A 26,789-nucleotide genomic window follows, 5' to 3' on the forward strand; every position below is an offset into this window, starting at 1 on the left:
TAGAATAACACTTGAAGACACAAATCAACTAAAACCCTAATGTCACCTAGATACTCCATTGTCACCTGAAGTATCCGTGGGCATGATTATACGATATGCTCACACAATCTCAGATTCATCCAACCAACACAAAGTACTTCAAAGAGTGCCCCAAAGTTTCTACCGGAGAGTGAAGAACGGGTGCCAACCCCTATGCATAGGTTCATGGGAGGAACCCGCAAGTTGGTCACCAAAACATACAACAAGTGGCACATGATATCCCATTGTCACCATAGATAAACACAGCAAGACATACATCAAGTGTTCTCATAAAAGAATCAATCCGATAAGATAACTTCAAAGGGGAAACTCAATTCATCACAAGAGAGTAGAGGGGGAGAAACATCATAAGATCCAACTACAATAGCAAAGCTCGGGATACATCAACATCATGCCATATAGGGAACACGAGAGAGAACAGGAGAGAGAACACGAGAGAGAGAGAGAGAGAGAGAGAGAGAGAGAGAGAGATCAAACACATAGCTACTGGTACATACCCTCAGCCCCGAGGGTGAACTACTCCCTCCTCGTCATGGATAGCGTCGGGATGATGAAGATGGCCACCAATGATGGGTTCCCCCTCTGGCAGGGTGCCAGAACGGGCTCCCAAGAGGTTTTTGGTGGCTACAGAGGCTTGCGGCGGCGGAACTCCCGATCTATCTTGATTTCTGATGGTTCTGGGTATGTAGGCTTATATAAGCGAAAGAAGTCGGTCGGGGGCTGCTCGAGGGGTCCACGAGACAGGGGGGCGCGCCCAGTAGGGGAGCGCGCCCCCTATCTCCTGGGCTCCTCGAGTATCTTCTGACCTGGACTCCAATTCTCCAGGATGATAATCTTCCAAAAAATCACGTTGCCGAAGGTTTCATTCCGTTTGGACTCCGTTTGATATTCCTTTCCTTTGAAATACTGAAACAGGCAATAAAACAACAATATGGGCTGGGCCTCTTAATAGGTTAGTCCCAAAAGTAATATAAAAGTGTATAATAAAGCCCATAATCATTCAAAACAGATAATAAAATAGCATGAATGCTTCATAAATTATAGATACGTCAGAGACGTATCAGCATCCCCAAGCTTAATTCCTATTCGTCCTCGAGTAGGTAAATGATAAAAGAAAGAATTTATGAAGTATGAATGCTAGAAGGTGCACAAGTTTGATCAATGATAATTTCAATCACCTTTTCTAGCATGATAATATGTCGTAACAGTAGTTCATCTCATAAAACTTTTCACGAACTAGTAACAAGCAATTCACATGTCAAAGCATAGACCATTAACTTTCTTGAAAACTAGAAAACTTCATTCTTAGTCATCAAACAATTGCAATTCATCTTATTTTCAGGAAGAGTCTATGTCAGAGCTTTGATTTAGCAAACTTCACATACTCAACTATCATATAGTCTTCTACAATTGCTAACACTCACGCAATACTTGTGGTTATGAAGTTTTAATCAGACACAGAGAAAGATTGGGGCGTATAATATTGCCTCCAAACGTATTCACCTTTGGGTGATGTCAACAATAATAGTTCATGCCAACGTACATCCAATTGGATATATATATCAGGATCACCCTAACACAAAGTGCTTACCAAAGGATAAAATGAAAAAGGGAAAGATGAAGATCACCTTGACTCTTGCATAAAGTAAAAGACATAAAGTAAAAGATAGGCCCTTCGCAGAGGGAAGCAGAGGTTGTCATGCACTTTTAGGGTTGGATACACAAAATCTTAATGCGAAAGAACATCACTTTATATTGCCCCTTGTATATGGACCTTTATTATGCAGTCCGTCACTTTTATTGCTTCCATAACAAGTTCGTACAAAGCTTATTTTCTCCACACTAATAAGTCATGCATATTTAGAGAGCAATTTTTATTGCTTGCACCGATGACAACTTACTTGAAGGATCTTACTCAATCCATAGGTAGGTATGGTGGCCTCTCATGGCAAAACTGGGTTTAAGGATATTTGGAAGCACAAGTAGTATCTCTACTTGGTGCTAGGAATTTTGGCTAGCATGAGGGGGAAAGGCAAGCTCAACATGTTTGAATGATCCATGACAATATACTTTAACTGAGATGCGAGAAAACATAACCCATTACGTTGTCTTCCTTGTCCAACATCAGCTCTTTAGCATGTCATGCTTAATGAGTGCTCACAATTATAAAAGATATCTATGATAATATATTTATATGTGAAATCTCTCTTCCTTCAATATTCTTTCATGAATTGTTCAAATGACTAATACAATGCTTGCTAACCGTCAATAAATTTACAACCTCTACTTCTTAGATGTGAAGTCATTACTCCCCATGGGATAAGAAAATGAAACATATACAATTTCAGATTTATGACATTCAACTCATTCAACCATTTACTCATAGGATATAAGTGAAGCACACGAGTAAATGAAAAACTACTCCAAAAAGATATAAGTGAAGATCAATGAGTAGCTAAATAATTATGTAGCTATAAGAAGAATCTATATCATTTAAGAATTTCAGATCTTGGTATTGTATTCAAACAGCAAGCAAAACAAAATAAAATTACATTTCAAGGATAGCACAACTCATGTGAAGAAGCAAAAACTTAGGTTCAACCGATACTAACCGATAGTTGTTGAAGAAGAAAAGTGGGATGCCTACCGGGGCATCCCCAAGATTAGATGCTTGAAACTTCTTGAAATATTATATTGGGGTGCCTTGGGCATCCCCAAGCTTGAGCTTTTATGTCTCCTTAATTCCTCTCATATCATGGTTTATCTTGTTTTTATGAAAAGCTTCATTCACAACAAACTCAACAAGAACTCGTGAGATAGGTTAGTATAAACCAATGCAAAACCTTATCATTTTCTACTGTAACAAATTACTAAAATTATTATTCAACATTTCATACTAAATGCCTCTGCATATTTAATACTCCTATCCTCAAATAGAATCATTAAACAAGCAAACATATGCAAACAATGGAAACATAACAGCAATCTGCCAAAACAGTACAGTCTGTAAAGAATGCAAGAGTATCAATACTTCCCTAACTCCAAAAATCATGAGAGAAAAATCCCACTGTAATATATTTATGAGATCTTAATATGCAAAAATATTCAACATTATACCATTCTCTGACTTTTCTAGGGAATTTTTGCAACAGCGGTAAACTTTCTGTTTTCAAATAGCAACATGTATACTAGCAAAATAAGCATGGTAAAGGCCATCCTTGACATTTTTATTGAAACTAAAGATGCAAAACATTAATCTAACTAACATCAAGAAAACACTAACAAAATAAAATGACGCTCCAAGCAAAACACATATCATGCGGTGAATAAAAAAATAGCTCCAAGTAAGGTTACCGATGAACGAAGACGAAAGAGGGGATGCCTTACGGGGCATCCCCAAGCTTAGGCTCTTGGTTGTCCTTGAATATTACCTTGGGGTGCCTTGTTAATACCCAATCTTATGCTCTTTCCATTCCTTATTCCATAGTCCATCGATTCTTTACCGAAAACTTGAAAACTTCAACCACACAAAACTCAAAACAAAACTCGTAAGCTCCGTTAGTATAAGAAAATAAAACCACCACTTAGGTACTGTAATGAACTCATTTTAAATTCATAATTGTGTAATATATACTGTACTCCAACTTATCTATGGTTCATACCAATTAAATGTAGCCATAGATTCATCAAAATAAGCAAACAACACATAGAAAACAGAATCTGTCTAAAACAGAACAGTCTGTAGTAATCTGTATCAAACGTATACTTATGGAACCCCAAAAATTATGAAATAAATTGGTGGACCTGATGAATTTGTCTATTAATCATCTTCAAAACTAACCAACCTGAAAGAACTCTCCAGTAAAAAATGGCAGATAATCTCGTGAGCGCAAAAGTTTCTGTTTTTTATAGCAAGATCACATAAACTTCACCCAAGTCATCCCAAACGTTCTACTTGGCAATTTATTGAAACAAAAGCTATAAAACATGATTACTACAGTAGAATAATCATGTTAACACACAAAAACAGTAAGGATAAATATTGGGTTGTCACCCAACAAGTGCTTTTTTCTTTAATGACTTTTTAGCTAGGCATGATGATGGCAATAATACTCACATAAAAGATAAAAATTGAAACATAACGGGAGCATCATGAAGCATATGACTAGCACATTTAAGCCTAACCCACTTCCTATGCATAGGGATTTTGTGAGCAAACAACTTATGGGAACAATAATCAAATAGCATAGGAAGGCAAAAAAATCATAGCTTCAAAACTTTAAGCACATAGAGAGGAAACTTGATATTATTGCAATTCCTACAAGCATATGTTCCTCCCTCATAATAATTTTCAGTAGCATCATGAATGAATTCAACAATATAACCAGCACCTAAAGCATTCTTTTCATGATCTACAAGCATAGAAAATTTACTACTCTCCACACAAAGAAAATTCTTCTCATTCGGAACAGTGGGAGTATCATAAAAGACTTGCACACTAAAAATTGTTTCCACATTGAAAGAGTAATGTTCAGAAAAAGGGTAATCATAATCATGACAAGATTTGTAAATATAATCATCACTAATTTTTATAGCATAGTTTCATCGCAATAATCATCATAAGTAGCAACTTCGTTCTGATCATAGTCGATTGAAACCTCTCCCAAGATAGTGGAATCACTAAATAAAGTTGACACTCTCCCAAATCCACTTTCATATTCATCACAATAAAATTCAACATCCTCCAAAATAGTGGGATCACTACTTCCTAAAGTAGACACTCTTCCGGACCCACTTTCATCAATATAATCATCATAAGTAGGAGGCATGCTATCATCATAACAACTTTGCATATCAAAACTTGGGATGCTAAAAATATCATCGTCATTAAACATAGCATCTCCAAGCTTGTTACAAACATTAATTTTAGCAAATATATTCTCAAATATGTCATTCTCATCAAACATAGCTTCCCCAAGCTTGGGCCTTTTCATATCATAAGCATAGTCACTCTCATCACTAATAGTATAGATAGCACCAATAGTATAGCAATTATCATCATCACAAGTAGTAGGAGCAACATCATTTGGAAGGGATACCTTTTTACCTTTGTTGCCCCTTCTTTTCCTTTTCTTCTTCACATTATGTGTGGGTTCAACCTTCCTCTTTGAGCTCCTTATTGATGAGATTGGTTGAATAGAAAGCTCCTCCTCGTTACCTGATTCATCATAAGAAATAATAGGAGGATATTGGGAAGTCTCTTCCCGTTCATTAGTATTCTCATCATCTTCAATTTGCTTTCTTTTATTTAGGTAATTGGCAATATAAGGATTTTCAATGCAATTCTCCGCACAAAACATAAAAATCTTCTCTAATTCAATATCAAGGAATTTCTTATGGGCAAATTCTGGAAGGTCCTTAAGTAAAGGTTCCAATTCTTCATAACCCAAAAGTAAACTAAGTTCATTGTAATGTGCAAGGGAGATCAAATCATCACAATTTTTGGACACGATTCGATCATGAAACAATTTGCATTGGAGGTGTAAATGACCACGTTCATTGCAAAGTTCACAAGTACGGCAAAGGAATTTTAAATTTTCAGCACTCACATCTAGCCTTTCTTGCAACCATTTAGTTTCTAAATGCTTATGCCTCTTGCAATAAATATCTTCTCTATTAGGTGTGTTCATGCAAACATGCACTCCACAAAAGTTGACATGCTCATAAGAGATATTTTCATCATGACTAGAGCAATCATCATTAATACTATGGATATTCAAGGAGTTCATACTAAAAACATTGCAATCATGATCATCATTCAAAGATTTAGTATCAAGCATTCTAATGCATTCTTCTTCTAGCACTTGAGCACAATTTTCCTTTCCATCAAACTCACAAAAGATATTAAAAAGACGAAGCGTACGAGACAAACTTAACTCCATTTTATTGTAGTTTTCTTTTATAAACTAAACTAGTGATTAAACAAGAAACAAAAAGATTCGATTGCAAGATATAAAGATATACCTTCAAGCACTCACCTCCCCCGCAATGGCGCCAGAAAAGATCTTGATGTCTACTACACAACCTTCTTCTTGTAGACGTTGTTGGGCCTGCAATTGCACCGGTTTGTAGGACAGTAGCAAATTTCCCTCAAGTGGATGACCTAAGGTTTATCAATCCGTAGGAGGCGTAGGATGAAGATGGTCTCTCTCAAGCAACCCTGCAACCAAATAACAAAGAGTCTCTTGTGTCCCCAACACACCCAATACAATGGTAAATTGTATAGGTGCACTAGTTCGGCGAAGAGATGAAGATACAAGTGCAATATGGATGGTAGATAAAGGTTTTTGTAATCTGAAATTATAAAAACAGCAAGGTAACTAATGGTAAAAGTGAGTGTAAACGGTATTGCAATGATAGGAAACAAGGCCTAGGGTTCATACTTTCACTAGTGCAAGTTCTCTCAACAATAATAACGTAGATAGATCATATAACAAGCCCTCAACATGCAACAACGAGTCACTCCAAAGCCACTAATAGCGGAGAACAAACGTAGAGATTATGGTAGGGTACGAAACCACCTCAAAGTTATTCTTTCGGATTGATCTATTAAAGAGTTTGTACTAGAATAACACCTTAAGACACAAATCAACCAAAACCCTAATGTCACCTAGATACTCCATTGTCACCTCAAGTATCTGTGGGCATGATTATACGATATGCGTCACACAATCTCAGATTCATCCAACCAACACAAAGTACTTCAAAGAGTGCCCCAAAGTTTCTACCGGAGAGTCAAGAACATTGCCAACCCCTATGCATAGGTTCATGGGAGGAACCCGCAAGTTGGTCACCAAAACATACATCAAGTGGCACATGATATCCCATTGTCTCCACAGATAAACACGGCAAGACATACATCAAGTGTTCTCATAAAAGAGTCAATCCGATAAGATAACTTCAAAGGGAAAACTCAATTCATCACAAGAGAGTAGAGGGGGAGAAACATCATAAGATCCAACTACAATAGCAAAGCTCGGGATACATCAAGATCGTGCCATAGAGGGAACACGAGAGAGAGAGAGAGATCAAATACATAGCTACTGGTACATACCCTCAGCCCCGAGGGTGAACTACTCCCTCCTCGTCATGGATAGCGCTGGGATGATGAAGATGGCCACCGGTGATGGGTTCCCACTCTGGCAGGGTGCCGGAACATGCTCCCGAGAGGTTTTTTGTGGCCACAGAGGCTTGCGGCGGCGGAACTCCCGATCTAACTTGATTTCTGATGGTTTTAGGGTACATAGGCTTATATAGGCGAAAGAAGTCGGTCAGGAGGGTGCTCGAGGGGTCCACGAGACAGGGGGGCGCGCCCAGTAGGGGGGGCGCCTCCTATCTCCTGGGCTCCTCGAGTATTTTCTGACGTGGACTCCAAGTCTCCAGGATGATAATCTTCCAAAAAATCACGTTGCCGAAGGTTTCATTCCATTTGGACTCCGTTTGATATTCCTCTCCTTCGAAATACTGAAACAGGCAATAAAACGGCAATATGGGCTGGGCCTGCGGTTAATAGGTTAGTCCCAAAAGTAATATAAAAGTGTATAATAAAGCCCATAATCATTCAAAACAGATAATAAAATAGCATGAATGCTTCATAAATTATAGATACGTCGGAGACGTATCAATATGCATCATTTGAATAATGCATAGAAGACAAAACGGAAGGTAGCAAGATGAATCTTCGTATAAGTGACATTGACATAAGATCTATCTCATTTGTGGTCTCTTTCAATGCACTCGACAGTGTCTGAGATATTTCCTGTCACATGCAATCTTCAAAAAAGATTTGTTAGATAAAGTGAATACTTTGAAATGATTTGTGATGAAGGATAATTCAAGAAAATTTTGCTCAGAACATAGTTTGAATCCACATGAGATTTAAGTTCCCTGCATGTTAGATGTTCGAGGAGAATCAGAGAAAGGGAATCACAAGTATATTGCTCAGAGTAGATATACTTCGGACATGATTTTCCTGCAATAAAGATGATACGAAGGATATATGCGGGGAAAATAGCTTAAGGGACATATAGAAAGAATTTGCTTTCGAGAAGCAATAAGGTTGACCTAAAGCTACTTTCTTCTCTTGCAATGATAGATAACGAAAGATAATCATTAAAGCATATCTAAACATGAGACATATAACGTTTCAAGGAGTAAAAAGTCTCTGTTAGAGAGGCATAAAATGCAATTCTCCTTGAAATTCTTTTATTTTCCCTGCATGAAAGATGAGTATCGAGGATAATTACTGCAAGGAAGTAAGCTTTCGATTTCACCTACAAACAAATAATTGGAAGCAAATAGCATTGCAGGGGGGTTATTAACAGTACATGACGACCAAGTATGTCAACACCACAGGCAGTGCTTTAAGTTTGAAAAGCAAATAATTCGACGAAAGCCAAATAGTTTGATTGAAAAGCAAATGGCGAATGGAAACACCCTACAAATAGCCCACTTATCTATCACTCGATGTTCTTCTCCCCTGTTTTGTCAACAAGCATCAAAAAGGAAAGAGAATGCATACAAGGAATTACTCGTCCTCAGAATCCTTAGAATCAGAATTCACACTGCTTGGCGAAGGAGAGCGAGCGATAGTCGAGGCTGAAGCAAGAGTTGCAACATGGGCTCCAGGATCAGCTTTAGAAGTAGCATTGCGAGGTGCACCTGGCTTGAAGATAAGAGTTCCAGCTGTGTCTTCAAGATCATCATATGGTTCGACAAATAGCAGATCGATGGATGCATGCAGAATGCTGAGAAATCATTGGGGTTTGCCTTTGGATGCGAGGAACTTCAAACAACCTGAGATAATCATATTCTTTCTTGATGCCCTTGGCAGAAAGTTGCTTGCGAGAGTAAAGCTTGTGCAACAGGGTCCAGGAGTACTTCGTTTGTTTGGCAAGCATAATTGTGAAGCAAATTTATTCCAGTCATCATTTCCAGCTTCACTTTCTGATCGAGCTTGATGTGGCTTTCCAGGTCTTGCTGAGTGTGAAGACAAATCTCATATAGAGAGTGATTTTCTTCATGAGGGCTTTAAATCTTTGCTTTCTTGAATTTTGAAGCAGAAGCAGACACATGAGCAGAACCAGTTGCATCCATTAGTATCTTTCCTTTGCCAATATCCTTCACCATCCGGAGAGTGTCGCGAAATAGTGGCATGAAAACTTTTGTAGTATGGGGGCAGAGAAACTTTTCTTCAATGACCTTCTCAATGGCAAACATGACCCAATGTGCATACAGCTTCAAATCTTGATGACTATCAGGAGCACAAGCTAGGTTGCGAATGAAAAGATCTGGAATGTCAAAACGAATTCCCTGAGTAGTGGCTAGAAGAGCATTTCCCATGATGCCATTGATGGTTTATGTCTGTTTGTTGGCGTGAGGGAGTTGCAGAGGATATAGAACAACACTTTGTTCTCATAAGCCTGATTCTTTGGATTTGCTTCAATGCATTCATCACCAACAATTAGGGGTCCATCAACAGATGAAGTTGGGCTTCAGATACATCCCAATAGTGCAGTCTATGCTCACGAGCCATATCAAAATCATCATGAGGAAGATTCAATAGAGCTAAAGACTGGTGAACCAAACACTTGATCTTTTCTTCTCCAGTCATCCATTCGAGGATTGAAGTATTACAATTTGCGAGGTCTCCTGAGATGTAAAGAGTGACATACAACTGAAGGATTACTTCACAATTCCAGCCATGATTAAAATGCAGGAAACTCTTCAGGAAGACAAGTTCAATTTGCTCGATGGTGTGATGAAAACATGGTAAACTTTCGATCTCTACGAATTCCAAAATCTTGTGCTTGAGTATTCGGTTGTTGCCAAATAGTATGCGAGCATAATACACTGGTTGTTCCTTAGTCTAGAATCAAGGTTACAACAAAGTTCTTTCTCCATCATATGGGCTGGTCCCAAAGAATGCATGCTTCGAAAGATCAAGCTGCTCATTAATGCAGGACCATTAGGGCCATCTTCAACAGAAGCAAAGGAAATGTTTCCAGTGGGTTTCTCAGATGTTCTTCATCGCTCATAGCCTTGGTCCGAATGCCATCAGGTGCAGGCACATCTTCATCATTGGGCTTCAGAGGAGCGCGAGGCATCCTTGTCTTTTCTGGTACAGATAGCTTTGAGGCACTTGTCTGGCTATCATTTTTGCTCCCTGGAACTCCTTCATCGGCTTTCTATCCTTCGGTCACTAGGGCCTTTTCTTTCGGTGCATTTTCTTCCGCTGGAAACACAACAACTTTTTCACGCGCCTAGGTCACAACTGGCACTACTAGGAAAAGGGCTATAGATGATATGGACACTAATGGCGCACCAGACAAGTGGTGCGCCATTAGTATATACTAATGGCGCACCATGTGTTGGTGCGCCATTAGTGTCCAAATACTAATGGCGCACCACATCCACGGTGCGCCATTAGTAACAATTTTTTTTTAATTATTTTTCAAAACTAGTAATGGCGCACCAGGGGATAGTGCGCCATTACTAGTTAAACTAGTAATGGCTGCGCCACTAGTAAAAAAAATTCAAATTTGTTTTCAATTTTTTTTCAAAGTTAGTAATGGCGCACCGTGGGTCTGGTGCGCGGCGCACCAGACCCACGGTGCGCCATTACTAACAATTTTTTTTATTTTTCTTTATTTTTTTATTTTTTTTTCAAAATTAGTAATGGCGCACCGTGGGTGTGGTGCGCCATTACTAGTTAAACTAGTAATGGCGCACCACACCCACGGTGCGCCATTACTTATTTTGACCCAAAATTCCCCCGAATGCACCCCCTGGACCGCCTTTTCAGTTTTAAAAAAAATAAAAGAAAATGATGGAAATGTCAAAGAAATAAAAGAAAATAAGTTTTCCATGTGATATGTGGTCTAGTTGTTGGGAAAATTTACAAATATGAATTTTGACTTTATTTGCAAAATCTCTCTAGAATTTTTTATATGAAAAATCATCTACTCGAAAAGTTACATCCGAATTTAACCGGGGGAACCCCGTTAAACATTTTCAAAATCCTCAAAAACCTAACAGAAAAAAAGTTACGGGGCTTTCAAGATCTAGAGGCAAAAAAATTCAAAAAATTTCAAACTTACTAGTGGCGCACCATTTGATAGGTGCGCCACTAGTAACAGAAAAAAAAATTAGTTTCGAATTTTTTTTCTGGAATTTTTTTCCAAAATATGATACATAATCTGAACGGAAGTTTGCAATAAATTTTCAAAATTTCATCACACTCATGAACATGAACAAAGTCCTAAACATCAACAAGGTTTAATAGGATTGATATGCTAGATATATCAACAACTACCTGTGAAGTGAGCTGGTGCTGGGGTTGGATAGAACTCTGAAGTTAAGCGTGCTTGGGCTGGGGTAGTGTGAGGATGGGTGACCTTTCAGGAAGTTTGACCACGGAGTGTGATTTGACCTGAGATTAAGCCATAGTGACCCGAGATTAAGAAAAAAAGAAAAAAAATGATTTTTTTTAAAATAAATTGTTACTAATCGCGCACTCCTATGTGGTGCGCCATTACTAAGTGAGATAGTAATGGCGCACCTCTAGGCATACTAATGACGCACTACAGGTGCGCCATTAGTAAAAAATACTAGTGGCGTGGTACTAGTGGCGCACTTGTAGTGCGCCATTAGTAGGCAAAACTGGTGCACCGCTAGTAGGCCTTTTCCTAGTAGTGTGGTGGGGTGACAACTTCTTGAGCCATCAGCTCATCATGTTTCATTCTTTTCAATCTCCTCCAGATTTGATTCGGAGGGATCAGCCTGTAATTTTCTCGGAGGTGATGGTTCTGCCTTTTGAACTTCAATTTCCTCATCAACTTGATCAACAGGAGCTTGTTGCTCGGATGAGGCATTTCCAGAAAAATATCAACCACATCACTTGTTCTTCAGTTGCTGGAGTGCGAATGATAACCTCCATATCGATTGGAAAGATAATCAATAGTTGATGATAAAACATCATGCTCTTCGATCTCCTTTTGATTCTTCTCCATCTCTTTCACTAGTAATCCTTCAGTTTTCCTAAGATTTTTCTCCAGTATTTCAAGCTCATCTTGCTGAGATTTGCAATCTTAGCATGTTTAGCATAGGCAATGTACTCAGGAGAATATCCATTCATGAATTTTTGGTGTTTTGCTGATACCTTATCCTTGCAGGTCTTTGACATGAGATAGAATGTGATTGGTTCATCATCAGTTGAAGAATTATCATCATTATCTGCTTCGAGTGATTTCTCAGATGATTCATAAGCAATGAAGGCATTGCTCCTTCCTATCCTTCTGTGAAGCTCTTCATCATCTGATTCAGATTCAGATGTCTCATCTTCAGATTCCATCTTCATTTCAGCACATACTCTGTTTAGCTGCGATATTTTCTTCATATTGGATTCGATGGTTGCTTTGGCTTGCACGTTAGTGACTGGTCTCGTCAAATAAGATGAAGACGGTTCATTTTTCTTCGAGACCTTACTATGACTATCCATTCGAGTGAATCCATTGAAGTGAAGATATTTCCATTGGTTGCTAGGATTTCCTTCCCAGCATGGACATCTGCTATGAGGTGACCAAATTGTTTGCACTTGAAGCATTTCATTTCATTTCGTTCGGAGATAACTTTCTTGAAGATTCAGGCAAGTCAATTTCGTCATCATTTGTGAGGCATAGATTTTGTCTTCTGAGATCACTTAGCCTTTCTATGAGCATTTCAAGTTCCCTTGTGATGGTGTGTTGATTTTAGACATCTTCTTGGGAGCTACCATAGTGTGAAAGAATTTCCCTTCACTTTCCGAAGAAGATTCCTGATATCCATTTTCCACTTCCATCTTTTCTTCGTGAATGGACAACAACGTCATGACCTCGACGTAGTGAAATTCTTCATAGTCAGGTCTTTGCTTGGTTTCCGCTACGATGGGATCGAAGGTTGCATCAAGAGCACTCAGTAGCTTGTTGACCACATCTCTATTGGCGATATCTATTTTACCTCGTTGATGAAGTCTTTCAACAATATTTGTCAATCGATTAGTGAGTTCCATAGCACTTTTCTTACAAAGACTCTAAACCCAGCAAACATGGCACGGAGCATTTGAGTGTGATGATCTGTTCTAGTGATGAATTCTTGGTGAGTATTTTTGATGGCATCCCAGAGTTGCTTTGCAGTGTCAAGCTTTTGGAACCAAATGAAAATTTCTTTTGAAAGACCGCTACATATAATATCTTTTGCTCATGCATTCAATGCAGCATAGCTTTTGAAGGAAATATGCCCTAGAGGCAATAATAAGTTATTATTTATTTCCTTATATCATGATAAATGTTTATTATTCATGTTAGAATTGTATTAACCGGAAACTTAGTACATGTGTGAATACATAGACAAACATAGTGTCCCTAGTATGCCTCTACTTGACTAGATCGCTAATCAAACATGTTATCTTTCGTAACCATAGACATGTGTTGTCATTTGACAAACAAGATCACATCATTAGGAGAATGATGTGATGGACAAGACCCATCCGTTACCTTAGCATTATGACCGTTACAGTTTCATTGCTACTGCTTTCTTCATGACTTATACATGTTCCTCAGACTATGAGATTATGCAACTCCTGAATACCGGAGGAACACCTTGTGTGCTATCAAACTTCACAATGTAATTGGGTGATTATAAAGATGCTCTACAGGTGTCTCCGAAGGTGTTTGCTGGGTTGGCATAGATCAAGATTAGGATTTGTCACTCTGTGTTTCGGAGAGGTATCTCTGGGCCCTCTAGGTAATGCTCATCACTATAAGCCTTGCAAGCAATGTGACTAATGAGTTAGTTGCGGGCTGAAGCATTACTGAACGAGTAATGAGACTTGTCGGTAATGAGATTGAACTAGGTATGATGATACCGACGGTCGAATCTCGGGGAAGTAACATACCGGTGGCCATTCTTGGCGAACCGATGGCTCTCCTCTCTCCCCCCTCTCCCCCCTCCCAGGCGGCGGTAGCGACGGTCTTGCCTCATTCTTCCGGCGGTCTCTGCTGCTGGCTCCCCGCGCTACCTCTGTGCGGCGTCTTCCCCTCCCCCCTCCCCCGTCGTCCTCCCCGCGTTCTGTTCTCCGCGTCTCTGCCCCTGTCAACAGGTCCTGGTCCCTTGGGTCCGAGGACTCAGACTCCGACCCCAGCTCCCCTCCTCCGCCCCCTTGCCCTACGCCTTCGGGCGTGTTGCCCGGCGTTTCTGCTCCAATGTGGTGCCGTAAATTTTCCCCTGGCGGACGTGGTGTAGGATCTTGAAGTATGTCGAGAGGGGGGGGTGATTAGACTACTTGACCAAATAAAAACTTAACCTTTTCCCAATTTTAGTCTTTGGCAGATTTTAGGAAACTTAGCACAAGTCAAGCAATCTTAACACAATTCAAGCAAGCATGCAAATAGTATATGAGCATCGGAAAATAAAGCATGCAACTTGCAAGAATGTAAAGGGAAGGGTTTGGAGAGTTCAAACGCAATTTGGAGACACGGTGATTTTTGAGCCGTGGTTCCGGTAGGTGGTTCTATCGTACATCCACGTTGATGGAGACATCAACCAACGAAGGGTAACGGCTACGCGAGTCCATGGAGGGTTCCACCCAAGAAGGGTCCACGAAGAAGCAACCTTGTCTATCCCACCATGGCTGTTGCCCACGAAGGACTTGCCTCACTAGCGATAGATCTTCACGAAGTAGGCAATCTCCTTGCCCTTACAAACTCCTTGGTTCAACTCCACGATCTTGTCGGAGGCTCCCAAGTGACACCTATCCAATCTAGGAGACACCACTCTCCAAGAAGTAACAAATGGTGTGTTGATGATGAACTCCTTGCTCTTGTGCTTCAAATGATAGTCTCCCCAACACTCAACTCACTCTCACAGGATTTGGATTTGGTCAAAATAAAATTTGAGTGGAAAGCAACTTGGGGAAGGCTAGAGATCAATATTCATATGGTGGGAATGGAATATCTTGGCCTCAACACATGAGTAGGTGGTTCTCTCTCAGTAATGGTAAGTTGGAAGTGTAGGTTTGTTCTGATGGCTCTCTGCACGAATGAAGAGGAGGTGGAGGGGTATATATAGCCTCCACATAAAATCTAGCCATTACACACAATTTACCAATCTTGGTGGGACTGAATCAGGAAACTCGGTCGGACCGGTTTAGTAAACCTAGTGACTGTTAGGGTTTTCGGTGGGACCGACATGCAACTCGGTATGACCAATATGGTTAGGGTTAGGGAATAATGTAATCTCGATGAGACCGATTACACAAACTCAGTGAGACCGATTTTGGTAATAAGCTAACCAGAGAGTTGGTCAGGTAAACTCGGTGGGACCGGTTCGCTCTTTTTGGTGAGACCGAAATGTTATGAAAAGGAAACAGAGAGTTTACATTGCAATCTCGGTGGGACCGATCGCTCATCTCGGTGAGACCGAAATGTTACGAAGGGAAACAGAGAGATTACAATCCCATCTTGGTGAGACCGAGATCCCTATCGGTGAGACCGATTTGCCTAGAGTTTGTGGCAGTGGCTATGACATCTGAACTCGGTGGCGCCGGATAGAAAGAATCGGTGGGGCCGAGTTTGACTTTAGGTTTTGGTCATATGTGGATGTGGGAAAGTAGTTGAGGGTTTTGGAGCATATCACCAAGCACTATGAAGCAAGAAACTCATTAAGTAACACCTCATTCCTCCTTGATAGTATTAGCTTTTCCTATAGACTCAATGTGATCTTGGATCACTAAAATATCAAATGTAGAGTCTTGAGCTTGAAGCTTGAGCCAATCCTTTTATCCTGAGCATTTTTGAGGGATCCACTTTTCACATCCATGCCATGCCATTCATTGAGCTTTCCTGAAATATTTGTCTTGGAATAGTATTAGCTCAATGAGCTATATGTTGTTAGGAATTACCAAAACCACCTAGGGATAGTTGCACTTTCAATCTCCCACTTTTTGGTAATTGATGAGAACATATAGATCAAAGCTTCGACAAAAGATAATAAGATTGAAAAACATCGTCACTTTGTGTCGGGGGGTGCTGATTCCACCAACACCTATGGGGACAGGGCCCCTTTCGGTTCGGTGGGAGGCGGAGAGCGCACAAAGAGCGGATCGAGGCGGTGCACGCTGAGGGGATTTTACCCAGCTTCGGGCCGCACGGATGCGTAAAACCATACTGCTGCTTGTTTGTGTGTATTGAATCTTTGCTCAGGAGCGATCGACGCTACCAGACTGAGCGTGGGAGTGTTTCTGGTATCTCCAATGAGCCGAACTGGCCGAACCTCCTCTACGTTGCGCTTGGGCCTCCTTTTATACTTTCAAGGGGTTACTCACAGGTGGCAACGTAGACTAGAAGGGTAAAAATGGAAAAGGATGCGGTAGGTGCAGCTACCGCTACTGTGGATATAGTGCACCCTACCTAACTCTGACGGCAGGGGACAAGGGCATTAAATGCCTGTCTGAGTCTCCTAAACAGTGCAAAAGGTGACCGTTAGGAGCGCCACCGTTTGCCACGATGGGCCTCTCTTCATCTCCGCTTGCCACCACGTACCCCTAGCTGCACGGCCTCCTGCCACGTGTGCTTGGGAGAGTCCCAGAGCGACACGTTAGCAGGTGTGCTGGAGCGCGGGTACGAAGTGGGGGTTTCCCGCGGCAAGCTCCTTGCCGCGGCCGTCGTCTTGTCGCGTCCGGAAGCTTGTCGCTCACCGGACCTTGCCGGGACGCAGGGCGCGTCGCGGCAAGCTTTCATGGTCAGCCTTGAGTAGCCTTCCCGGCAAGCTCCTCTTGCCGGGGTCTTGTCTCTTCCCGGCAAGATCCTCTTGCCGGGGCCTTGTTTGGCCTTCCCGGCAAGCTTCTCTTGCCAGGGCCTTGATTTGAGTACTTTGTTCTTGAATGGTCTTCAAGGGATCCACGGAGGGTCTTGGCGGTCACCCGGCAAGCCTTGCCGCGGGGTGCTGCAACTGCCCGTGCACGAGTTCGGGATACTAGGGTACCCCTACTCTAGTAGACCGACAGGAGCCCCCGGGCTTGGGCCATACACGGTGCCGAGCGCTGTTGGGCCAGGCCCAAAACAGTGCACGGGCACGCACGGCCTAGGTCACGCTGAATCTAACTCCGTATCCACCGCGCCCCCCGCAACGGCCCGCGTCAATCGCGGCGTCGTGGGAGAGATCGTGGGTGGTTGTTTACTTGGAAGGTCGAAACGTCTGCCCCGTCCCCCTTATAAGCAGGGGAAACAGGGGTATTTCCCCTATCTTCGCCATTTGCTGCTGCAATCTAGAAACCTCCGCCGCCCTCTTCCGCTTCCAAAGTCGAAAGAGAGCAGCGCTCCGCTCCCATCACCGTCGCCACCACTAGCGCCGTCGATCTCCCCCATCGCCTCCGCCATGCCTCCGAAGTCCGGGAAGGGGAAGGCCATGAAGGCCGCGGCCGGGAAAGCTGTGAAGTCGACCGAAGCGCAGCGGCTTGAGGCGTTGTGGAAGGAGCGGGCCACTTTCCCCCCCGAGCTCTCCGCGGAGGAGCTGAGGGAGTGGTACTATCTCTTCTGGTCGACGGAGATGCGGGCGCATCCGCGCACGAAGGTACTCTCCGTCGTCGCCTCACAAGCAGCTCCAGTTGGCGGATATCCTTTCCTCGCCGTGTTCTTCTACTGCGGGCTCTCCCCACCATTCTCTGATTTCTTTTGCGACGTCATGAACACCTATGGACTCCCCCAGTCCATAAGAGGATGCATGATAAGGGATGAAAGACTTATCTGATATTGCAGCCCCCGGCAACTCTGGTTTGCCGTGGACGATTCTTGGCACTCGCAGCCCCCAGCGATACTGGCTTGCCGAGGAGGCTTTTATCCTCAGCAGAGAACTTTGTCGTTCTCGATGCCGGCTTCCGGCAAGCTGGTCGCCGGGAAGGCTTTTTTTATTCGGCAGAGAACTTTGACGTTCTCGATGCCGGCTTCCGGCAAGCTTGTTGCCAGGAAGGCTTTTATCTTCGGTAGAGAATTTTGACGTTCTCGATGCCGGCTTCCGGGAAGCTTGTGTGCCAGGAAGGCTTTTATCTTCGGCAGAGAGCTTTGACGTTCTCGATGCCGGCTTCCGGCAAGCTTGTTTGCCAGGAAGGCTTTTATCTTCGGCAGAGAACTTTGACGTTCTTGATGCCGGCTTCCGGCAAGCTCGTTGCCGGAAAGGCTTATGGCGAAGAACTTCGTCGTTCTTGACGCCGGCTCCCGGCGAGATCGTTGCCGGAAAGGCTTACGGCGAAGAACTTCGTCGTTCTCGACGCCGGCTCCCGGCAAGATCATCGCCGGAAAGGCTTATGGCGAAGAACTTCGTTGTTCTTGACGCCGGCTTCCGGCAAGATCGTTGCCGGAAATGCTTATGGCGAAGAACTTCGTCGTTCTTGACGCCGGCTTCCGGCAAGATCGTTGCCGGAAAGGCTTATGGCGAAGAACTTCGTCGTTCTTGACGCCGGCTCCCGGCGAGATCGTTGCCGGAAAGGCTTAGGGCGAAGAACTTCGTCGTTCTTGACGCCGGCTCCCGGCGAGATCGTTGCCGGAAAGGCTTACGGCGAAGAACTTCGTCGTTCTCGACGCCGGCTCCCGGCAAGATCATCGCCGGAAAGGCTTATGGCGAAGAACTTCGTTGTTCTTGACGCCGGCTTTCGGCAAGATCGTTGCCGGAAAGGCTTATGGCGAAGAACTTCGTCGTTCCTGACGCCAAAAAGATTGGCCCTAAGGGCGTTGCCAGCCCCCGGGCCATAACTGCGTTCAAACATAGCAAGTGATTAGTATCCGAAGTGCACTTAACTCGTTTGCGAATTTTGACTTCTGCTACATATTCCCTATGCCTGCTGGTATGCTTTCTGGTGCGTGTGATCCAGCCAGCAGCGCTTGAGGGAACGGGCCCTTAGCGGCTATTCGGGAACATCGCTTCCCGGAAAGGTTTACCTTCTTGGTTCTAGCGCAACCGCACAAGTTGCCGAGCGGACTCGAGGCAACATGGAGCGCAACTAGCCCCGAGAAGGCTCCTCGGCATACAGGTCTATGCAGAAATCTCAAATAAATAGCACATGCTATCTTCCTGTTCGACCCCTCTTTGTACGTCCACCCTACGCTTTCTAGGGAAACTTGCTGATGCAGGCACCCATGCCGCAAGCGCCGAGTGCGGAACTTCAGCAGCCTGCTGGCGGGGTCGCTACCGACAAGCAATCTTGTCGCAACTAGTTGCAGCTTGCTTAAGTTGTTGAGCGGACTCGAAACAAAGTAAGGGCGCTAGCGGCTCACTTAATTTGCTGAGCGGACTCGAAGCAAAGTAAGGGCGCTAGCAGCTCACTTAAGTTGTTGAGCGGACTCGAAACAGAGTAAGGGCGCAACTAGCTACGAGTTGATTCCTCCACGCACAGGTTTTCCGTACAAAGAGCAAGATCTCCGAGGCGGATAACCTTATACAGAAAGGAAATATCTAAAGTCCCGCACGACTTAGCTTTTTCTGTTGCCGCACCGGCGTCGTTCTTTCGCTCGCCCGCTCCTTAGGAGCCATGACGATGAAGAACAGCCGCCGCTGATGCCCCCTACCTGGCGCGCCAGATATGTCGGGGGGTGCTGATTCCACCAACACCTATGGGGACAGGGACCCTTTCGGTTCGGTGGGAGGCGGAGAGCGCACAAAGAGCGGATCGAGGCGGTGCACGCGGAGGGGATTTTACCCAGCTTCGGGCCGCACGGATGCGTAAAACCCTACTGCTGCTTGTTTGTGTGTATTGAATCTTTGCTCAGGAGCGGTCGACGCTACCAGACTGAGCGTGGGAGTGTTTTTGGTATCTCCAATGAGCCGAACTGGCCGAACCTCCTCTACGTTGCGCTTGGGCCTCCTTTTATACTTTGAAGGAGTTACCCACAGGTGGCAACGTATACTAGAAGGGTAAAAATGGAAAAGGATGTGGTAGGTGCAGCTACCGCTACTGTGGATATAGTGCACCCTACCTAACTCTGACGACAGGGGACAAGGGCATTAAATGCCTGTCTGAGTCTCCTAAACAGTGCAAAAGGTGACCGTTAGGAGTGCCACCATTTGCCACGATGGGCTTCTCTTCATCTCCGCTTGCCACCACGTACCCCTAGCTGCACGGCCACCTGCCACGTGTGCTTGGGAGAGTCCCAGAATGACACGTTAGCAGGTGTGCTGGAGCGCGGGTACGAAGTGGGGGTTTCCCGCGGCAAGCTCCTTGCCGCGGCCGTCGTCTTGTCGCGTCCGTAAGCTTGTTGCTCGCCGGATCTTGCCGGGACGCAGGGCGCGTCGCGGAAAGCTTTCTTGGTCAGGCTTGAGTAGCCTTCCCGGCAAGCTCCTCTTGCCGGGGTCTTGTCTCTTCCCGGCAAGATCCTCTTGCCGGGGCCTTGTTTGGCCTTCCCGGCAAGCTCCTCTTGCCGGGGCCTTGATTTGAGTACTTTGTTCTTGAATGGTCTTCAAGGGATCCACGGAGGGTCTTGGCGGTCACCCGGCAAGCCTTGCCACGGGGTGCTGCAACTGCCCGTGCACGAGTTCGGGATACTAGGGTACGCCTACTCTAGTACACCGACACTTTGAGAAGTATGTGAAATGTGAGAGCTCCCCCTAAATTTGTGCATAGTTTAAGATTTGCTTTGGACTGCAAATGCACATAGAGTTAGGTTCATGAGTTACTCTCCCATGTCACATACATCTTGGTGGAGAGCTCAAAAATGATAATATTCAAAATACATGCACTCATCACCAAGCAAAGTGAAAGATCATATAGAGATAAAAAGGATAATATCTTTCAATAAGCATTAATATAGCATATGATCAAACACATGATCATCATTGTATCACACAGGAAATAAAGTATCTCAAGCAAGCGAAAGCAAATAAAGTTCAACCACAAAGACAAGAGAGAACAAAAGCAAACTCTCTCTCTCTCTCTCTCGAAGCCTATGATCTATACATTTTTCTCCCCCTTTGGCAACAAGTTACCAAAAAGTTCCTAGAAAATGCATAGTACTATGTCGTCTCTCAGGCTTGGTCTTGATGTGGTGGTGTAGATATGACTCCAAGGACGAAGGCATCAGTTGTTGAAGTTGGAGCTGGTGGAGTAGATGCTGGAGCTGGTGGCACTGAAGCTGTAGCAGGTGCAGATGATGTTGCTCTTGTGTCTGTCACAGGCACATCAGCTGATCTCTGAGCTCTAGGCACTCTAGCAAATGCCTCAGCGGTTGTCTTGCCCTTCCTCTCCTGCATGTCATCTTGGTGTTGCTCCACAACATACTGAATCTCAGTTACTTTAACATCTAGTCATAGAACTTCTGCTCCATGATCCTTTCCAAGCTCTCCTGGTTTTGAGTCAGGGTGGCCAACCCTTTCTCAATCCTTAGAGTGGATGATATCAAGTAACCTAGCTGGTCCTGTTTGCTCTTTAGGAAGAACTCAGATGCCTCATCAAATGTTGGTATCTTGGCAGCCTTCTCAGTCCTTGCCTTCTCCTTCTTTGCTTGTGCTTGCACTGAAGATGGTTCATTTTCATTCATAACCACTTGGTTGTCCTCAAAGTCTAGAAAGATAAGCATGTGTTCCTTGTCCAACAAGTAAGTGCCAGTGCCCATCTTGGAGTTAATCATCTCCTGGATCTGTGGGGCATACCCACAACTTCTCTTCTGGTCTGCAGCTGTCCTCTTGACAGTTTCAACAATGAGGCACATGACCTTGAACTTTGGAGGCACATCAAATAAGTGTAGCAGATTAATAGCATGGCCTTTGATCATGTTATGATCACCTGACTTGGGCAAGAGTGAGTGCCTGAGGATCCGGCTGATGGTTGGCGTTCCTGACAGAAGGAAATGTATAGATCCAAACTTGTGAGTTTCAACAGCTTTATCTGGGATCTCCTTGTACATGTGTGCCATAGTGTTGTGATCCATCTTCTTCTTGGCATAGACATCCAAGTCATCCTCTTTCTTCTTTGGTGCATTGATCAGATTTGCCCATTGTTCAATAGTAGACTGGTACCTTGTACCTTTAGACATCCAAACTATTCTGCCATCTGGATAGAAGTGTGTTGTGGAGTAGAATTGCATTATGAGCTCATCATTCCACTTTGTGAGCTTCTGCCCAAAAAAGTCTGCCACTCCACAAGCACTGAAACTGTCAAACACTCCTGGGTAGTGTTCCTCATTCTCCTTGATGTATTTCCAATCTACCCATCTCATATCACAGACTATTGGTTTCTTGTCCAGCAGCACTATCTCATAGAAGTCCTGCTGTTCCTTTGTATGGAACCTATAGTCCACAGCAGTTCTCCTCGTAATTGCATAAGGACCAGTCAACCTCCACTGTCCGAGTCCTCCATCCTTTCTTAGCTTCGTGTTCTCAGCAACAGGATGAGCATCGTTATGATCTGAAATTATAGGCTTCAACTTTCTCAGAACATGTTCTTCATCATCTTCTTCTTATGCAACAACTTCAGGCATTGGGCCGTTGTTCTTTTCAGCAGCTGGGATGTTCCTGGTACTGCTGTTTCGTGAAGTCTTGGGCTTGGAAGCAGGCTTAGGTTCTTCTTTGGGCTTTGATGAAGCAGCCCCTGACCTGATGGCATCACCCATGAGCTTCTGAGCTTTGGTAGCTGGAGCAGCAACCTCTTCTTCTTCCTCTTCCATCATGGAAGGTTTCCCAACAACCCTGGCCATGGTCTTCTTGACCCTTTCCTTCCTCTTCTTTTCAGCCACTTCTGGCTCCTTGGGTTCTGATCTCTCAGTTTGCCGAGTTGATGCTCTAACTTTCAGCATAGGAGTCCTTTTGGCAGGGACATTCCTGTTCAGACCTGGCTTGGTGGTTACAGCAGTGCCATACTCCTTGAGCACTTTCCTGGAGGTGGCTTCATCCTCTTCTGCCACATAGTCTTCATCCTCAGAGTCTGAGGTTTTCTTCTTCCTATTCCTGGTGGCAACTTTGGGTAAGTTGCTTGGGGTGCTCCTGCTGCCATCATCTGAGGAACTGGAGGGACTAGTGCCCTCACTCATGTGAACCTGTTCCTCTGACTTGTTCTGGCTGTCATTCTGATCAGACATGTTGCAAACACTGACTGATGACCCCGTGAATGGATGTAGATGAGGCAGAGAGGATAAGCATCACAAAATATAGAGGTTTTGCAAAAGATTGAATTAAAAACTTAGTTTTAGTTTTCCACAGAAAGCATTTCGGATCAACCGAATTGTGAACGCGGTGATACCGAAGCAGCTTTAGGAACCTAAACTAGTGAACTCGGTCAGACCGAGTCACAGTTTGGTGGTACCGAGACTGCTAGGGTTTCACAAAGTTCTGAACTTGGTCACACCGATTTGCAATTCTCGGTCAGACCGAGAATCACAAGTGCAATGGCCTTAGCCGAATCGGTGGTACCGAGTTTTACAACTCGGTGGGTCCGAGATGGTTTAGGCGGAAAGCTAACCCTAAATTTTCAATCCAAACCTAATATATGGATAGTTTTGACTAGATGAGTTAGTTTCAATCGTGGCAAGATTCATGACAAACACAATGTGCTAGGAATCAGATAGGGATAGCACAGTGATCAAGTCCATACCCTAGCTCGGTGATGGACTCGCTACGGCGGCAACAGCGGTGGACATTCCCGTTGATAGCGGCGGAGACCAGTGGCGGGAGGCGGCTGCCGATGAGGAGAACGATCCGGAGACCCTGGAGGCAAAGTGGGCTGAGCGCGGGCGAAAACTGTTTGGAGAAATTTCCAATTTTTTTGCCCTTGGGTATATATAGCCCGACCCTATCGGTGTGACTGAGTGGAACAACTCGGTGGCACCGAGATGCATTACTGCAAGCAGATACCGCAACTCGGTGAGACCGAAATGTTCAAATTGGTTGCACCGAGATTGAAAACCTAGATCGACTTAGTGATCTCGGTATGACCGAAATGGAAGAATCGGTCAGACCGAAAAGCACAAAGAAGTTTTGGAAGTTTAAGTCTAGGACGAATCGGGACTCCGAGTGCTCCTCACACAGAGTGGTTCGAATCTGACTTGGTCAAATTTTGTGATGTAGCATGAATAGAGTTTGAGACAAGAAAAACATAGATATCTAGAGAAGGTTCTTAGGCATTCTTGTCCATCCACTTGGCCAAAATAAAAAGAAGCCAAACAAACAAAACTACAAGTGGATGTCATCGAATGACAAAAATATGCAACCAACATGCTCACACAATAAAATTACAAATGAAATATGTGGCAAAGCATGCACAACCAATTCTAGCATCTATCAAGCAATTGGCGATGACTAGGTCATCTATATATGAGTATATTGACTTAGGAGTCAAATGAGAACATTTGATCATAGGTCATACTCATCGTTTAAGCTCAAGTGGGGTTACCACTTTTACATAATGCATTGATTTGTTCACACCATTAGAGTTGCTTTAGCTCAATTCTTAGAGTAAAGCTCCCCCTAGATGTGAGATACCCCCTTTAGAGGGATGAACTAACCTTGGGTTTTGTTGATGATGACTTCATGTAGGTGTTGAAGATGTGGATGCTCAATGTTGATGTAGATCATTTGGAGCAATCCTTTGGAGTGAGTTGCACTTTCAATACCTACACGGGTTATTCCCACAAGGAACAAACAAGGATATCCATAGACATAGAGTGATGCACACACAAGATGATGTCTATGAAAGCATTAGGTTACCTTGTCCCTTGTCTTACCAACAAGAGGGTTTGTGACTCCTTGAACTAGTGCAAGATGTGAAAGTTGATTGCACTTGTCCTTGCCAAAATGATATGAGTGAAGAATGTTGGCGGAGTCACCCTCAAGAACTCTCTAGTTCTTCTTCTTCAGGATCCACACCATGTTGATGGGAATCCTTGGAGTTGTAGTCATACTTGATGAAGTAGAACTTGAAGTGGTCCTGGGAATGCACTTGACCAAGGCCTTGGGAGCTTCTTCAAATGCATCATTCTCCTCTTGAAGCTCATCTTTGCCTTTTTGCTCGTGGTCTTGTGGTTGAAGATCATCTTGAGCTTGTGTCCCTTTGAATGAAGTAGGATCATACTTCTCTTGTTGAGGAACAAACTTCGTCTTGGGGTATTGATCTTCTTCCCACTCAACTACATTGGCATTGAACTTTCGTTCAAAACCAACACCTTGGTTCTTCCGGTGCCTTCCTTGCTTGCGTACAATTTCCTCGAATTGCTTACTCCCGGCAAGGCTCTTGTAAACACCTTTCTCTATAATTCCCTTCAATAAGCTATTTCCTTGCTCAAGTGTAACTTGGCTAAGAGAATCATTAGTGGAATCAAGAGAACTACTAGAAGCAACAATATTGGATTTAGCATGATGATTGTTACTACTAGAGAAAGAATCCTTCTTGTTTTTGTTACTAGACTGGACTTGAGGCATGTAAGTAGATAAGAGTAAATGCTTGGCAATGTAAGAAGAACTTTTCTTGCGAACATCATCATTGATTGCCTTTAAGAACTCATGATGTTGCTCAAGGTTGAGCTTTTCAAAGCGTAACTTCTCATGAGTCCTTAAAAGTTCTCGATGATCCCCTAAGATAGTTTCATGAGCTAACTTGAGAGTGTTTAGTTCTTTAGTTAGAAGCTCAATCTTCTCCTTATCATCGTCATTCGTTTTATCTTGATTAGCATGATTAATTGACATTTCATCATAGTATTCATCACTAGAGTTGTCAGCAAGTAAATCATCATCACCTAGCAAGTCATCTTCATCACTATTGAAATCAACATACTCGGGATGTGTTACCGTTGGGCCTTTAGCCATGAAGCATCTTCCAAGTCCTTCATTTGGTGAATCAAATATGTCATCGGAGTTGGTTGACACAAGTGCTAGACCGGTAACACCTTCATCTTGAGTATGTTCGGAGTCGGAGTGATAGCTTCTCTCGGAGTGATGTTTAGAGTCGGAACCAGATACCCATTCACCAACATGAGCTTGATGTCTTCATTTTGTGTAGCTCCTTGATGACTTGTCCTTCCTTTCCGAATCCTTGCTTCTCCGGGATGTTCTTCGTTCATAACGATCATCTCTACTCGTTCTCTCTCTTGGCGGTGATTCTTCTCTTCTACTTCTCCTTTTAGGTGAATCTTCTCTTCTTTTGTAGGGAGCCGTACACTCATTGGAATAGTGTCCGGGTCTTCCACAGTTGTAGCAATTCGCTCTTGACTGGAAGATCTTTTGTCATTGTAGGACCTTGACTTGCTTCTACTCTTGTAGATTTTGTTGAAGTTCTTCACCATTAGGCTCAATTCTTCATTGAAGGTTTGTTTCTCACTTGATGATGTGGGGGCTTCACATGAGGCTTTGTAAGCACCACTTGACTTGTTGTGGAGCTCCTCCTTATCCTTGAGTGACATCTCATGAGGAACAATTCTTCTAATGACCTCCGTTGGCTTGAGATTCTTGTAATTGGGCATCGTTTGGATCAATGTGCACACATTATCATATTTTCCATCCAATGCTCTTAGGATCTTCTTGATGATGAATTTCTCGGTCATCTCTTCACTTCCTAAGCCGACAATCTCATTTTTAATGAGTGCAAGCCTAGATTACATTTCAGCGACACATTCACCATCCTTCATCTTGAACTTGTCATGTTGACTTTGAAGCACGTCCAATTTGGATTCCTTGGCAGAGTC

This window comes from Triticum aestivum, chromosome 7B (genome assembly GCF_018294505.1).
Source record: "Triticum aestivum cultivar Chinese Spring chromosome 7B, IWGSC CS RefSeq v2.1, whole genome shotgun sequence".
NCBI classification, from domain to species: domain Eukaryota; kingdom Viridiplantae; phylum Streptophyta; class Magnoliopsida; order Poales; family Poaceae; genus Triticum; species Triticum aestivum.